At 50.6% G+C, this 14,989-nt stretch overlaps 1 protein-coding gene across 3 annotated transcripts in view; it reads right to left on the bottom strand.

The window, feature by feature from the left end:
• The window catches only part of LRRC20 (leucine rich repeat containing 20), a 78,240-nt gene that overhangs the window by 50,454 nt on the left and 12,797 nt on the right, over positions 1-14,989 (bottom strand). The gene's annotated exons all lie outside the window — the stretch shown is intronic.

Genomic DNA, 14,989 nt, shown 5'->3' with positions numbered 1-14,989 from the left:
GCAAAATGTGGCATATCCACACAATGGAATATTATTCAGCCATAAAAGGGAATTAAGTACCGACACAGGCTACAACATGGACGGACCCTGAAAACATGCTGAGTGAAAGAAGACAGTCATCAAGGACCACATATCGTATGAGGCCGTTTGTATGAAATGTCCAGAAGAGGCAAATGTATAGATAGAGACAGAAAGTAGATTAGCGGTCACCTCGTGCTGGGGGTATTGGGGGACAGCAACTAAGGGGTGGGGGCTCCTTTGTGGGGGTAACGCATATGTTCTAAAACGGATTGTGGTGATAGTTGCACAACTCTGTGACTACACTCAAACCGCTGAGTTGGACACTTTAAAGGGGTGAATTGCATCTCAATAAAGCTGTTTCTTATATCTGGCAGCAGGGAGACACTGAAAGCACGGAGACTCAGAAATTAGGTGTCCAGCTCATCTAAGTCACGTAAGTTCCACGAGCCTCAGTCTCCTCACCTGTAAAACGGGGGTGTCACCATCTACCCAGCAGGGGTATCAGGAAAAGGAAATGTAACAAAAAGTACTAAAAGTCCTAACAAAGTGCCTGCCAGCTACGTAGTGGGAATGCTACAAACCTGCCTTCTCTCCTCCCTTCCCACTCTCCCCCCCCCCGCGCCCCTGACTCTCTCCAAATCCTCTCTATACTTCAAGGCCAGCTCCCATCCCAGCCCTTCTGGAAAGCTTCCTGGATGACCCCATTACTGGTGATCGTCCCCCCAACCCCTGAACCCCAGGGACACTCACCAACTCAGACAGCACTGCCCACCTCTCAGCAATCTCCTGTCTCCCCAAGGAGGCCGGGCTCCCCCAGGCCTCCAAGCCTTTGAAGCTTATTCCAAAACAAATATGCAAATTCAACAATATTCCTACATGCCGGTAATAAAATAAAGGTTTTAAAGATCCTATTCTGAACAGCAACAATATTTTTTGAAATCAAACAAAAAAAAAATCAGAAGTAAACAGAATTTAACATTTATACCACCTCTTACATGAGGATGACTTTTTTTTTTTGAGGAAGATTAGCCCTGAGCTAACTGCTGCCAATCCTCCTCTTTATGCTGAGGAAGACGGGCCCTGAGCTAAGATCCGTGCCCATCTTCCTCTACTTTATCTGTGGGACGCCTGCCACAGCATGGCTTGACAAGCGGTGCCGTGTCCGCACCTGGGATCCGAACGGGTGAACCCCAGGCCACTGAAGCAGAACGTGTACACTTAACCGCTGTGCCACCGGGCCGGCCCCAGGATGACTTTCTAAATGTAGGAGCCACAAAAGAATCACAAAGAACCAATCAACAAACATAACCGTACAAAAAATACAAAACACTTGGATACTTAAAAAAATAAATAAGGCAACAGATTGTGAAAAAGATCTATAAATAGGGTAGTCAAATAGGATAGGTTAACAAAGAGTTACCTTTACTATTTAAAATGCTCAATATAGGGGCTGGCCCCGTGGCCGAGTGGTTAAGTTTGCATGCTCCGCTGCAGGCGGCCCAGTGTTTCGTTAGTTCAAATCCTGGGCGCGGACATGGCACTGCTCATCAGTCCACGCTGAGGCAGCATCCCACGTGCCACAACTAGAAGGACCCACAACGAAGAATACACAACTATGTACCGGGGGGCTTTGGGGAGAAAAAGGAAGAAAAAAAAAAAAATCTTTAAAATGCTCAATATAGTTCAATAAAAAAATTGAGACCACCTAAGAGATAGATGGGAAAAGGACATAAGATATTCACAAGGGAGAAAACGTAATTACTAAACAAATACATGGTTCCTGATTTGCATTGTCACACTGCTCTCCAGAACATTCATTCCAATTTACACATATCCTGTCCAACAAGTAAAAGGATGATTAAAAAACAAATCTTTGCTAATATGATCAGGGGAAATGGTATCCCCCGCTTTAATTTGCAATTCTTTCAACAATGAGACTGATTATCTTTCATGGTGAATTAACCATCTCTATTTCCCCTGTGGAAAATCCTCTTCATGTCTCTTGCTAGTTTTCTATTTGGAGTTCTGGCATTTTTCCCCCTAAATGTTGGTAAAGCTCCTCAAATAGTATTATCAACCTATGTCTGTTCATTGTTCTTCTTATTTAATAGTTCAAGTTATAGCATTTAGGTTTTTTGGTGGGGGGGGGGTGGGGAGGAAGATTGGCCCCAAGCTAACATCTGTTGCCAGGCTTCCTCTTTTTTGCTTGAGGAAGATTGTCACTGAGCCAACATCTGTGCCAATCTTCCTCTATTTTTTGTATGTGGGATGCTGCCACAGCATGGCTTGATGAGTGGCATGTATGTCCGCGCCTGGGATCCAAACCTGCGAACCCTGGGCTGCTGATGAACAGCACACGAACTTAACCAGTACACCACTGGCTGGCCCCTAGGGGTTTTTTTAAGCAGAATTTTAAAATTATATGCACACTGTAATTCCAACTAGGTACAAAAGAATACATGCCTGGGAAAGAAGATCCAAAAGAAAGTAACCAGAATGTTAAACGGTTATTACAAAGGATGTGAGCCATTTATTACTATTTACAGTCCCACTGTTTATTTTATACCAAATAAGTAAAGTACCACTACATGTCTATATAAAAATATTCTTAAGTATAGATAGTGATACTTTACTTTTAAAAGGGAAAAATGTTGGGGCCAGCCTGGTGGCGCAGTGGTTAAGTGCACAGGTTCCACTTCGGCAGCCCGGGGTTCGCTGGTTCGGATCCCAGGTGTGGACATGGCACTGCTTGGCACACCATGCTGTGGTAGGCATCCCACATATAAAGTAGAGGAAGATGGGCCCGGATGTTAGCTCAGGGCCGGTCTTCCTCAGCAAAAAGAGGAGGATTGCCAGCAGATGTTAGCTCAGGGCTAATCTTCCTCCAAAAAAAAGAGAAAAACGTTTATCACAAAAATAGCCTTTTTTGGAAAAAATAACCTGGCAAATTCAAGGATAAACTGAGGGCAGCCAGCTGCTCATCAATAAGAGAAACGAGAAAGGCAGGCCTGCAAAAGAAAGTCAGCCACGCTCTGCACTGGACTGGAGCAGGAACTACGCGATGGAACTCGCAGGACACGGGCACCACTGAAGAACTGACCGTACAACGCACCCCTGCTCCCCAAAGTGGGGAGAGAAAGTGCTCAAGATGAAGGCAGAAGAGACATAAAGCCATAAAGCAGCTCCAGTTATTTCCAACGGTCCTCAAAGAGCTGTCTCCCCTGAGCAGACGAGCCCAGAAACTCCCAGCCCACAGCCTGGTTCCTCCCACCTGGGCCACCACACACACCACCCCAACCCTCCACCGCGCCCTCTCCCAGTCTCCAATTCAAGCCATGCCAGGCCCCTGCAGCCTCACTTGGCCATGCGACATCAGCCACAGAAGAGTCTCACCCCCACACCTGGAGGGGGCCGAGGGCCTGGAATGTCTCCACACCTGCTGCTTCCATTTACTCTACGTGAACAGCTATCGAGGCCCCACTGTGTGCCGGGCACACATTGTGCCCAGGGACTTCACTATCATTTCTTTGTTCTTGGGGACTCCATCTGCTCCCTCCATCCTCTGACCCCAGAACTGCCTGCCAGAGGCTGGTACATGTGTGGAGGGGTACACCCCGAAGTTCCTTCTCACAACAGCCTAGCTGCCAGGGATGGCAAAGCGCTCTGCTGGGATGTGATGCAAACACCCCCATCCAGCCACACCACCAGCCACTAACATGGCACATGGACATCAATCCCTGTGGAAAGAAGTCCATGATCTTGGGAACAGTCCTCCACGGTTCCTGGGACAAGAATATGGAGATCCAGGTACCAAGACACGCTGGAACAAATCTCAACCCTGCCCAGTCATCTTCCCATCTGTGCACAGGGAGCACGATATTTCACTTTCATGTCCAGGGGGATGGGGACAACAATAACCATAAACAGTACCACTTACTATTTCATATGTGCCAGGCTGTAAGAAGTATCCTCTCTGTACCCACAAGGAAACTGTAATTAAGTGACTTGCCCAAGGTCATACAGCCAAAAGTAGAGGAGTGAGAGTGAGACAAAGGTGAGGCTGGTCAGGAAGTCAGGGGTCCTAATCATTCTGCATCCTGTCCCCTTGAGTCAAGAACATGCCCAGGTGCCTGCCTCTAGGCTGGGCCAGAGAAAGGGGAGTCTATGCATCTTAGTGGAAACCAGGGCCTTGGCTACAAACTCCTGTAGCCCTTTCTAGTTCAGAGCCCGTGATTCTGGGGACAAAGGCCCCATAGCTTTCTTCATGAGCCAGTTACCTTTTGTTCCCAGGAAATTCTTCGCCAGGTCTAATTCGGAGGATAGGTCTATCTATACCCACTATATCTGTTTGTGGTGCAGAAAAGCCCCCTGAGCTGAGTCAAGTTCAATGCTGGGCCCTGGGGCTCACGGGGGCAGACAGTACTACTTCCAGAGGACACAGCCAGGATGTGGCTGGGGGCCAGGTCCCACTAAGGAGACGGTACCGCACCCAGGGAAGAGAAGACCCAGGCTGGAGACAGGTGAGTCGTCCTCAAGGAGCCGTGGGATGTTATCAAGAAGAGGGTCCCATTCTCTATGGGTCCTCAGAGCTGACGGTACAGGAACAGTTCACCAGACATAAAGAAAAGGCTCCCACGTGAGGAGGTGAGTACAGCATCACAGAGCGTGATCCAGCAGGGTCACCACAGAGAGGATTCCTGAACCAGGCGGAGGCCGGGTGGCCTCAAAGGTCCCATTCTACTCAGTAAAACAAATGTAGCTAACATCCCTGAGTATTTTCCACGTGCTAGGCACAGTCCTAGGCACTTTTTATATGGTAACTCATTAAATTCCCACAACAACCATGACTTGCCCTCACAGGAGGAAAATGAGGCCCGTGTTGATGGGTAAACGGTTCAAGGTCATTTTGATAAGATGATGGAGTGCAATGAATCTGAATGCAAACATTCCAGGAGGGTGACCAATGTGTCCTGGTTTGCCCAGGATGTTCCCAATTTCAGCACCGAGAGTCCTGCATCCTAGGGGACCCCTACTCAGTCCTGGGTAATTCAGGACAGTTGGTCCCCCTGGATTCAGGCTGGACCTTGATGGATGACAGATTACTAGAGTCAGAGAGGAGAGAGAGAAGACAAGCCAGGCATAGGCCATGGCATGAGCAAAGGCCCAGAGGACTTTCATTCCCCTGGGACTCCACCTTTGAGCCCTGCCTTCTCCTACAATTTCCTGGCGCCTCACCCTTGCTCTGCGAGACCTCAGAGGAAGGCTCTAGCACCAGAATCATTCATGCTACTTGGTAGTGCACGCTCACAGACCCCAACAGGGGCTTGGGCACACTAATGACAGGGAGCAACACCAACGTCTGGACAGCTGGACTCCAGCACGCAATTCCCCAGGCCTCCAGCCGTCGACACCTGCACTGCAGTAGAGAATAGAGACGCTTGGGGGAAGTCACTGTAATAAACACAAGGCGTAATTATTCTCATAATTATAATTATTATTGCAAGAGCCAAACTGCATGTCCCCAAACCTCTAATTAGGACAGTACTTTGTGTTAATAAAGCAGCTTTTTATTCAAAATGCTTGGGTCCTTCATTAAAGGTTATCTCGTTAATTCTAATGCATGCCTGATGAAAAGTAACTCGTGGGCAGAACCAGAGGAAAAGAAGCAAAACCTAAGAAGTAAACAGAACATTCTGTGCAAGTCAGGAGAGCTGGGTCAAGCTTGCATTGTTTCTTAGAACCACAGAACTGTGGCCCCTGGTCAGTCCCTACTGACAGGTGGGCCTGGTGACAGCGCCCCGCAGTGGGGAAGAGCAGAGAGGGTCACAGAGCCCCTGCCAACCAAGTCACAGGGCGGAAGGAGAAGGGGTCAGCCACCCAAGCTGGCAGGCACAAGGGTTCCGCGGCCCGGCCAAACAGCAAGACTCCCAAGGCTGTGGGAGGAACTCTGCAGCCAGTGTGCCTGCCTGGTCCTGCCCAGAACATCTTTTTTTCACAAAACATCTTTGCTTATGGACTCTCAGGGTTACAAGGAGATGAGGTCTTTTAGCCCACATTTTCCAAACTTCCCAGTATGAATCATCTGGAGAGGCTGGTCCTGGGCCCCTCCCGCTGAGGCCCTGCTGCAGTGGGTCTGGCACAGCGCCAGGGAATTTGTGCTTTTTAACAAGTATCCCAGGTGTTTCTAATCAGTAACCAAGCATTGTTTCAATCAGTGAGCAAACGGGAAACACTGAGTAACACAGCCTCTAATCTCAGGCCTGAAATGCTCAATGTCTCCACCAGAGGGCACAGAGTTCTCCTTGAACGCCTCCAGCAATGGGGAGCTCATTTCCCCTTCCTCAGAATGACTGTAACTGTTGGCGAGTTCTTTCATGAACTACATAATAATTGCTTCCCTGCCAACACCCACTGGTCCTTCTGCTTTCTTGGGTCACACAGAGTATATCTGCGCCCTCTTCTGCATCACAAACCTTTACATAACATGAGAATGAAGGACATGACGAGCCTTCTCCAGGCAAAAACATCCCCAACCTTCAAGCACCATGGTTTCAGGTGCTCCCTTCAGAGAATCGGGACCGGCCCAGCTCAGGCCCTGCCCCAGCCAGAAGAACTTATTCAGGCTTTCAGTCTGTAACACAGCACTGCAGCCATTTGTTGACCTCAGCTGTGAGCCAGAATCTGTGCTCTGGATTCAGACCTACGATCTCACCTACCCCTCACCACCACCCTGTAAGGGCAGCTCTAGTCCTAACCCCGTTAACAGAGGAGGAAACCCACTCACAGAGAAGGTCCAGGATTGGACTGCTCAAGGTCACACGACTTATTCAAGGTCATCCAGGTAATGAAATAATAATTAACATTTATAAAGTGCTTCCTGTGTGCAAGTCAGTGATCTCAGCATCATTATATTAACTCAACCCTCACAACAGCTCCACGAGATGGGAACTATTATCACCACTGCCGTTTTTAGAGAAAGAATCTGAGGCACAGAGCTGTGGGCCTTGGTTAGAAGGTGGCAGAGCTGGGCCTGATACATGCCCCTAACCACTATACTACACAACCTCCCTAGAATATCCACCTCTCACTCAGGATAGTCAGCCACTCCAAAACAAAGTGGGAGATGGTATGTTTCCAACGAGGAGACAGGTCTTCCAAGATTTACAATGGATTCCTGTAGACACTGGTATATTGCAGTTACCATGGAACTATTTAAGGGGACTGAGAGTTGAAAGAGCTGGTAAAAGAATTATCCAGGGGCTGGCCCCATGGCTGAGTGGTTAAGTTCGCGCGCTCCACTGCAGGCGGCCCAGTGTTTCGTTGGTTCAAATCCTGGGTGCGGACATCAAATCACGCTGAGGCAGCTTCCCACATGCCACAACTAGAACGACCCACAATGAAGAATATACAACTATGTATCGGGGGGTGTTGGGGAGAAAAAGGAAAAAAAATAAAATCTTAAAAAAAAAATTATCCAGTATCAGGAGCCTGGCTTTGTCACTAATGGGTTGTGGGACCTCGGGCAGGACCCTCTGGCTCTTACACGCTTGGTTTGCATCTAGGTCAAGTGCCAGGGTTGGAGCTGGTCTCTCTGAGACCCCTCCCGGCTGCCTTCGTGGACTCCAGCCGGTGGTTCTCACACTTGGCCACACATTGGAATCACCCAGGGAGCTTCACAGGCTCTGATGCCCGAGTCTCACTCTCAGGGATTCTGACTTAATTAGTGTGAGCTGGGGCACACTAATGGAGGAATGGGGGAGGGAGGGGTTCCAAAGCTGCCCAGGAGATTCTAACATGCAGCCAGGGTGGCGGACTCTGCATGGCACCATGGCCTCTCAAGCCATAATGTGCAAATAGATCTCCTGGAGATCCTAGAGAGGTGAGGATTCTGACGCTGCAGATCCAGGGCAGGGCCTGAGACCCTGCGTTTCTACTAGGCAGGCCCAAGGACCACTCTCAGTAGTAAAGGCTGGTCCAAGGCAGTGGTTCTCAAAGTGTGGTCCCCAGACCCACAGCATCAGCATCATCTCAGCACTTGTTAGAAATGCACATCCTCAGGCACCACCTGGACCTAAGAATCAGAAGCTCTGGGGGCGGGGCCCAGCCATCTGCGGTTTAACAAGCCCTCCAACTCTGATGTTTGCTCCAGCTTGAGGATGCCCAGCTCTGAGGGACTAGGCCTCCCACCAGCTGTGGCTACTTGGCCCTGACTGATGAGAATGGTGACAGTGCTGACAGTAACTCGCATTTACTGAGTGCTGGCTGGTCTATGCTTGTGTAGGGGTTTTGGGTTTACTCACTCACGGAAAGTCACTTTACCTGTGTGCCTCCCACTTCCCCTCAGACCAGGCTCTTTCACGACAGAGCCACTGACTCTTCATTCCTCTCTCTTGCCTGGTTCGTGTTTCCAGCTCTGAAGGAGGCACAGGCGACCCCCGGTGTGGAAGCAGCCTGGGCTGTCGTTAGGAGGCCCACGTTCTCCACCCGGCCCCTCGGCTGTCTGCCACGGGGGCACAGGGAAACGATTTCTCCACGGGCTTGTCTCCTCTTCTGTAAAATGGGGGTTTGGACTATGGGATATTTGAGGTCTGAGCCAGGCTGGATATTCTGTGACTATGATTCTACTGAGCAAAGTCTCTCAGGCTGGTGCTCCTGTCAAAGAGAAGTGGCTGCAATCTGTAGCCAAACGTTTCTGAATGTCCGTGCCTTAGAACATGCTGGAACACGCACTATATTGGGGTGATCACATTGTTGGTGAGTACAGAGCTGGGATTTGAAGCCAGAGTAGTCTGATTTCAAAGCCCATGGTCTTTCCACGACACTACATAAGTCTACACTAATTCTCTTCCTACCATGGTCAGAGGACAGTCCCCCCAAAATAGTGATATAATAATACTTTCCCCTTATATGGCACTTCCTACGTGCCTGAGACTTCTCCAAGTACCTGGTACACTTTATCTAATTTAACAACCCCATGAGGCAGGTACTACTATGTTCATTCCCATCTTGTCATTGCAGAAACTGGGGCACGGTGGGCAGAGGAGAGCTGCAACCCAAACCCCAGCAGACTGGCTCACCTACCCCGAGAGCTCAGTTTAACAGAACGGGACGCAGGATGTGCAAAGGCAGCAGAAGAGGGGCCTGGGTGGGGTGGGCTCTCATTCTGGAGGCTGATACAGTTTCTTCTATGACATGGAAACGAAAAGATCTGGGCCTGCTGGGAAGAGCCAGCACCCCTTCCAGAAGAGCAACCTCCCAGCACCCCCAGGCATATTCGAGGGCCAGGGGAGAGAGAAGCAAAACTGTCAACAGCTGGGCCTCCGTGACCCGGGCTGCCAGTCTCTGAAACGCCACTCGATGTCCAAAGCTGGCAGGTGAGGCACGCAGGTACCGAGGACTGCTCCGGCACACCACGGCGCCCACTCAGGCTGTGCTTGAACAGCTACTCGTGTACAGCGTGTCCAGAGCTAACTGGCCCTGGAAGGGTTCAGACAGAAAGAAGCCCTGAGCCTGCTCCCTCCTGACTAATCCCCTTCTCCAGAGACAAGGCCTTTCAGGTCTTCTGGGGGTTCTGCTAGTGTTTCACCCCTGATCTCTAGAGCAGCCTTTCCTGGCCTCTCCCTGTGCCAGGCACTCTGGAGGGAAAAGCTCACAGGAGAAGGAGCTCACTGAGGACCACGGAAGTCCAGCAAGCTCCACCACAATAGCCCTTATCTTGGGCCCTGGACAGCAGGTGGAGAGAAGGGAAAGAGGCACCCAGGAGAAGGGGAGTGGGTGAGGCGTCTTCTGGGAGTGTGGGGGTGGGGGACCAACCATCTGACAACGTGGCCGCGGGTCTGGGAGAATTCCTTCTTTTACTTCCACTTTATAGACCTCTGTACTGTGCGATATTTTTACAAGCACTATTACTTCTCACAAATATCCTTGCTTCAAAGAGAGTAAAATCCCTCCCACGCAGCTTCCCACGGGGAAGGTTTTCCCTAAATGCTTGGGCTGGGTCCATGCAGATCCGCCTCGAAGGGAACATGAGGAACGGGGCTCACATCCGCCAGGGCCACGCTCAGAGGGGCTCCTGCAGCCCGCAGCCCACAGCCCAAGACAAATGCCACACACATGGGATCGGATCCCCGACCTACCACCGGAGCCTCCGGTAAATAACGTGTCTGCCTCAGAGAACAAAGCTGCGCTCTGGCCCCCTGGCCAGCGGCCATCACTCAACAGTCAGGACTAACCACACCAGAGCCAGAGACCTAAAAAGGAAGTGGCGGCTGCAGCACGGGCCCCAGGGCTTTCTCTTTCTTGGCATCCAAATCGAGGATTTTCTTGGGCCGGCTCTTTCTTGCTGTGGGTCTTGGGCAAGTTATTTACTCCCAGCCTCAGCTTCCCCTTCAATAAAATGAGAACAAGAATTCATGCAAAAACCTGTACATGCATATTCAGAGCAGCATTATCCACAATACCCAAAAAGTAGAAATAGCTCAAGTGTCTATCAACTGAGGAATGGATAAAGAAAATGTGGTCTCTCCCCACAATGGAATATCATTAGGCCATGAAAAGGGATGATGTACCAACAACACGGATGGACCTCAAAAACAGTGTGCTAAGTGAAGAAGCCAGTCACAAAAGGCCACACACTATATGATTCCACTTATAGTGTCTAGAATAAGCAAATCCATAGACAGAAAACAGGCTGCTGGCTGCCAGGGGCTGGGGGAGACAGGAGAAACAGGGAACGATCGCTTAATGGTACAGGCTTTCTGTTTGGGGTGATGAAAGTGTTCCAAAATTGATCATGGTCATGGTTACACAACCTTATGAATACACTGAAAACCACAGAATATTACACTTTAAAGTGGTGAATTTCATGGTATGTGTATTACTCCTCAATTTTTAAAAAATGAGGACAAGATGATCCAACTAACTGGGTGGTTCTGAGCATGAAATAATGTCCACGAGGGGCTTAGAGCAGAGCGCAGCAGACAGCGTGTGCTCAGGAAACAGGAGACGCTGCTACAAGGATGCAAAGACAGGGTGTTTACGTGAGAATTCATTACAAGGATGTGCTTCAGCTCCGTTGCTCCCTGAAGGAGGGAGAGGACCCTTGGCAGTCACTTATTCTAACAACCTCACGACAGGGAGACAACCTTGTGTGTTATGGTGGCATCTGGGACGTGCCAAAACCATCCCTGCTTCTTCCTGGCAAGCCAGCCAAACACCTTAAAAAAAAAATCCTACCTTTAATTAAAATCAAAAGTAAATCCCATGGGGCCAGTCTGGTGGTGCAGCAGTTAAGTGTGCATTTTCCACTTGGGGGCCCGGGGTTCACCGGTTCGGACCCCAGGCACAGACATGGCACCGCTTGTCAAGCCATGCTGTGGTAGGCATTCCACATATAAAGTAGAGGAAGATGGGCATGGATGTTAGCTCAGGGCCAGTCTTCCTCAGCAAGAAGAGGAGGATTGGCAGCCGAAGTTAGCTCAGGGCTAATCTTCCTCAAATTAAAAAAGAAAAGTAAATCCCACACAGAATATAACCAAATGACACAGTCACCCATTTGAGATATTAAATTATTTTAATTTAATCAATGATTCATCGGTAACATGTAGGTACAAAAGGGAATACACAAACAGTAACCCCTTGATCAGAGGGCTCAAGTAACTTGCTCAAGGTCACACAGCTAATAAGTGGCAGAGCCAGGCTTCAAACCAAGGCAGCCCAACTTTGGATAGACCACCTTATTCTACCTATGAATGAGGGTACAGCTGGCTCTCTGACACGACCAAAGCCATGAATGTCATGTGCAAATGGTGAAAGGGAGGCAAACACTTGTTCCTAGCCAGCAGGGACAGTGTCCTTTCCCCTCTCATCCTCCCCAACACCTCCAGTGCCGACCAGGAGGAGCAGGTGCACATCCCAGAGTAAATTTCCCCGGCCTCACTTGCTAGGCAGAAGAGTAACCCTGGGACCATCCTGGTGGCACCCTCGCCACAGCTGAGGCTGCTGGCCAGAGGGCCCGAGCCCACATCTACCCTCAAGGAATGTGTGGGTGTCTCCAGGGGTGATGAGATGCCAGACAATGCAATTAGCCAGGAGCCTGCTTCTGAGCAGGGGAGACAGCACTTACCCAACAGAGGCAGCACCCCAGCAAGACATAGCTGTAGAGTTATTGACTGATTGGATTTTTACAACACCTCTTTTCCTCCTCAATCATTCAGGGCTTGAAATAACAAGGAATCCAGCCCTGTAAGGAAGGCTTTCTCAGAGCAGTAATTGGCCTTCCTGAGGTCGCAGTGGGACCACTGAGTGGATGCAGGAAGCAGCAGCAGACGCCTCCCAGCAGTATCTGGTGCTCAGCCTCTGACCCAGCCAACACCCGGGCCCAGCTGCCGGTTGCACGTCCCACCTCGCCCACCTGCCGGTCCTCAAGCTCGCTCACCACCCAGACTCAGTTCACGCTGTTCCCACAGCCTGAAGGCCCTTCCCTGTCCTCACAAACCCTCTGGCCAGCCCAGCCCACCTTGCCCAGGAAGGGTGCCTCAACCACCTCACCTCCAACCCTGGGACACGCACCTTAGCGCCTGTCCTGGACCCTCTCCTCCCAGCTGGTGGATACCTGCAGACCAGCCTCCAGCATCCCTGAGTGGTGAGCCTGACCGGAGGAGCGTGCGCCTCCTGCTGACCACCCCTCAGGCCTAGCACAGAGCTGGGCAAACACTCCTGAACTTCACCGTACCCCTCACCATCGGGAAGCTTTGCCTTGGGAAATTGGGCTACAAATGAAGGAAACAGCGAGCTAGTATTTGTCCAGGATTTGAGTTCACAGCAAGAACTGTGCCGCCTGCAGCAACGATGTGGTTATTCTAATACGGTTGTACTGGCACCTGAAAGAAAGCAGCTTTATAACCCTTGACAACGACGGTGGCCGTTTCTTCACAGAGGAATGCCTCTCCCTGGCCTGCCCCGACCCTTCCATTCCCATCACCTGAACACCTCTCCCCATTCAAGAACCTCCAGGACTCCCCATGCCACACGGATGACCCACTCTCTGTACCCTGGCATTCCTGCTGAGGGACCCGGGTCTGACTTCCCTTTCTGGACATCCTGCTGTGACTCCACTCCCACCCTCCGGCGAGCCAGAGTGCTCACTGTTTCCTGCAAACTCCCTTTGTGTTCCCACCTCTGTGTTTTGCTGGTGCTCTTCCCATTAAGTAGAACATCCTCCCTTATCCTCAAAAACCTCCTCTCCTGTCAACACCACATTACAAGGCCATGAAGCCTTTGCTCCCGTCCTCAACTGTTGTGATTGCTCCTGCCCCCGAGCCCCGACCCGTGGCGTGCTTGCTCCCTGTCAGACGCTCACCCTGTGCGCCTCACGTGAAAACGACTGATGCATCTGTCTCACTCCTCCCAGCAGGGCCGAGAGCTCCTGGAGGGCAGGGATTAGGTCCCACTGAGGTGGGTGGCAGCATAGGGACCTACAGACTCAAGTTCAAATTCTGGCACAGGATTTTCTGGCTGTAAGAATCCAGGCAAACCACCGCAGCTCATGGTGCCTCAGTTTCTGCTTCTATGAGTGATGTGAAAACACCACCTGTCCAGAGGTGTTAGGCAAATCCGATGCAAGTATTTACTTGACACGTGTTTCCTGAGGACCCAGTACATGCTAGCACTGTCCAAGGATGTGGGGGTGAGCAAGACAGAGCCCCTGACCTCAAGGGGCTTACACTCTAGTGTAAGCGGGGAGAAGAGCAGTAAAGATGAGACAAACACCTGAGAGGCTGTCAAGCAGTGACACTGCTCTCAAGAAAATAAAATGGCGTAATGGGAGAGCAGGTCACCGAGGCAGGGGCAGGGGCAACCCTCACAGGGGCGGCCAGGGAGGGCTTCTCAGAGGAAGCGATAGTTAGCTGAGACAAGGGTGAAAAGAAGGAGGAGGGCATGCAAAGATCTGGGCAAAGGACAATCTAGGCAGAAACACCAGCAAGTGCACAGCCTAACAGGACCTCTGCCAGAGCTCAGTGATTAGCTCTGGCCGCCTCCTCCCACCTCCCCGCCCTCCACATTGCGTTAAACAGACACACAGCACACAGCGAATACACACCTGCTGAAACGAACTGGAGAGAATAAGGAATCCTGGGGATAAATGGGTGCATGGCAAAAACACACATCTCAGCAAAACACAGTCAACCTAGACGAGGCAGATGCCAATTAAAAAGCTTTTAAATTCAACCTCATCTTTGAAGATAATGACCTTTTGCAGCACCCGTCTCTCGGAATAAACCACAATTTTCTAACCTCTGAGGGAAAACAGACATCACTCATTTCAGTCTTTGTCACCACACTTACAGCTTGCGGTTTGTCAGGGCTCCGCTCCAGAATGACTGGCTTCGCCAGGCCCCTCCGGCACACACCTCTGTCCCCAGCTCCCTCCGCGGCCCAGAGCCATGTTTGCATTTCTGCAAGTCTTTGATTTCAATGAACTCCTCAGTCTTGAGCGACACAAGCTTTTGATACCACATAATTATCTTTTAGGTTATCTTTCTGAGGCAGAACATTTTCATTCTTCTGCCAACATAGGTTTTGTGAAGCTGCATAATTATCCAAGCGATTTCAAAAAATATTTTGCCTTCTAAAAGTGCTGCTTCAAGTGCCAGTGACACATAGGGCAGACGGGCAGGCGGGGGTCTGTGCTGCAGGCAGGCGGAAGGATGCACTGGGGCTGACAGGAGCCCCAGAATCAGGGTGGGGGCCGAGACAGACGGGGCCCCTCTGGGGCAGCAGCACTTCTGTGGAAATCTCCATCTCCAGCTGGTTACGCTGGTAATTCCAGTCCCCTTGCTGTGTGCTTCTTCAGGGGTGTCCCCCCGGGAACCCCAACTCATCAGAATTCCCTTATCCACCCCAAATGGCTCAGACTTGCCTGTTTCTGTTACATCATGACCAGGTTTCAAACTGTACACCCCCCACA

This window comes from Equus quagga, chromosome 2, assembly GCF_021613505.1.
Source record: "Equus quagga isolate Etosha38 chromosome 2, UCLA_HA_Equagga_1.0, whole genome shotgun sequence".
In the NCBI taxonomy this organism is placed as follows: domain Eukaryota; kingdom Metazoa; phylum Chordata; class Mammalia; order Perissodactyla; family Equidae; genus Equus; species Equus quagga.
This window is presented reverse-complemented; position numbering and strand designations above follow the sequence as displayed.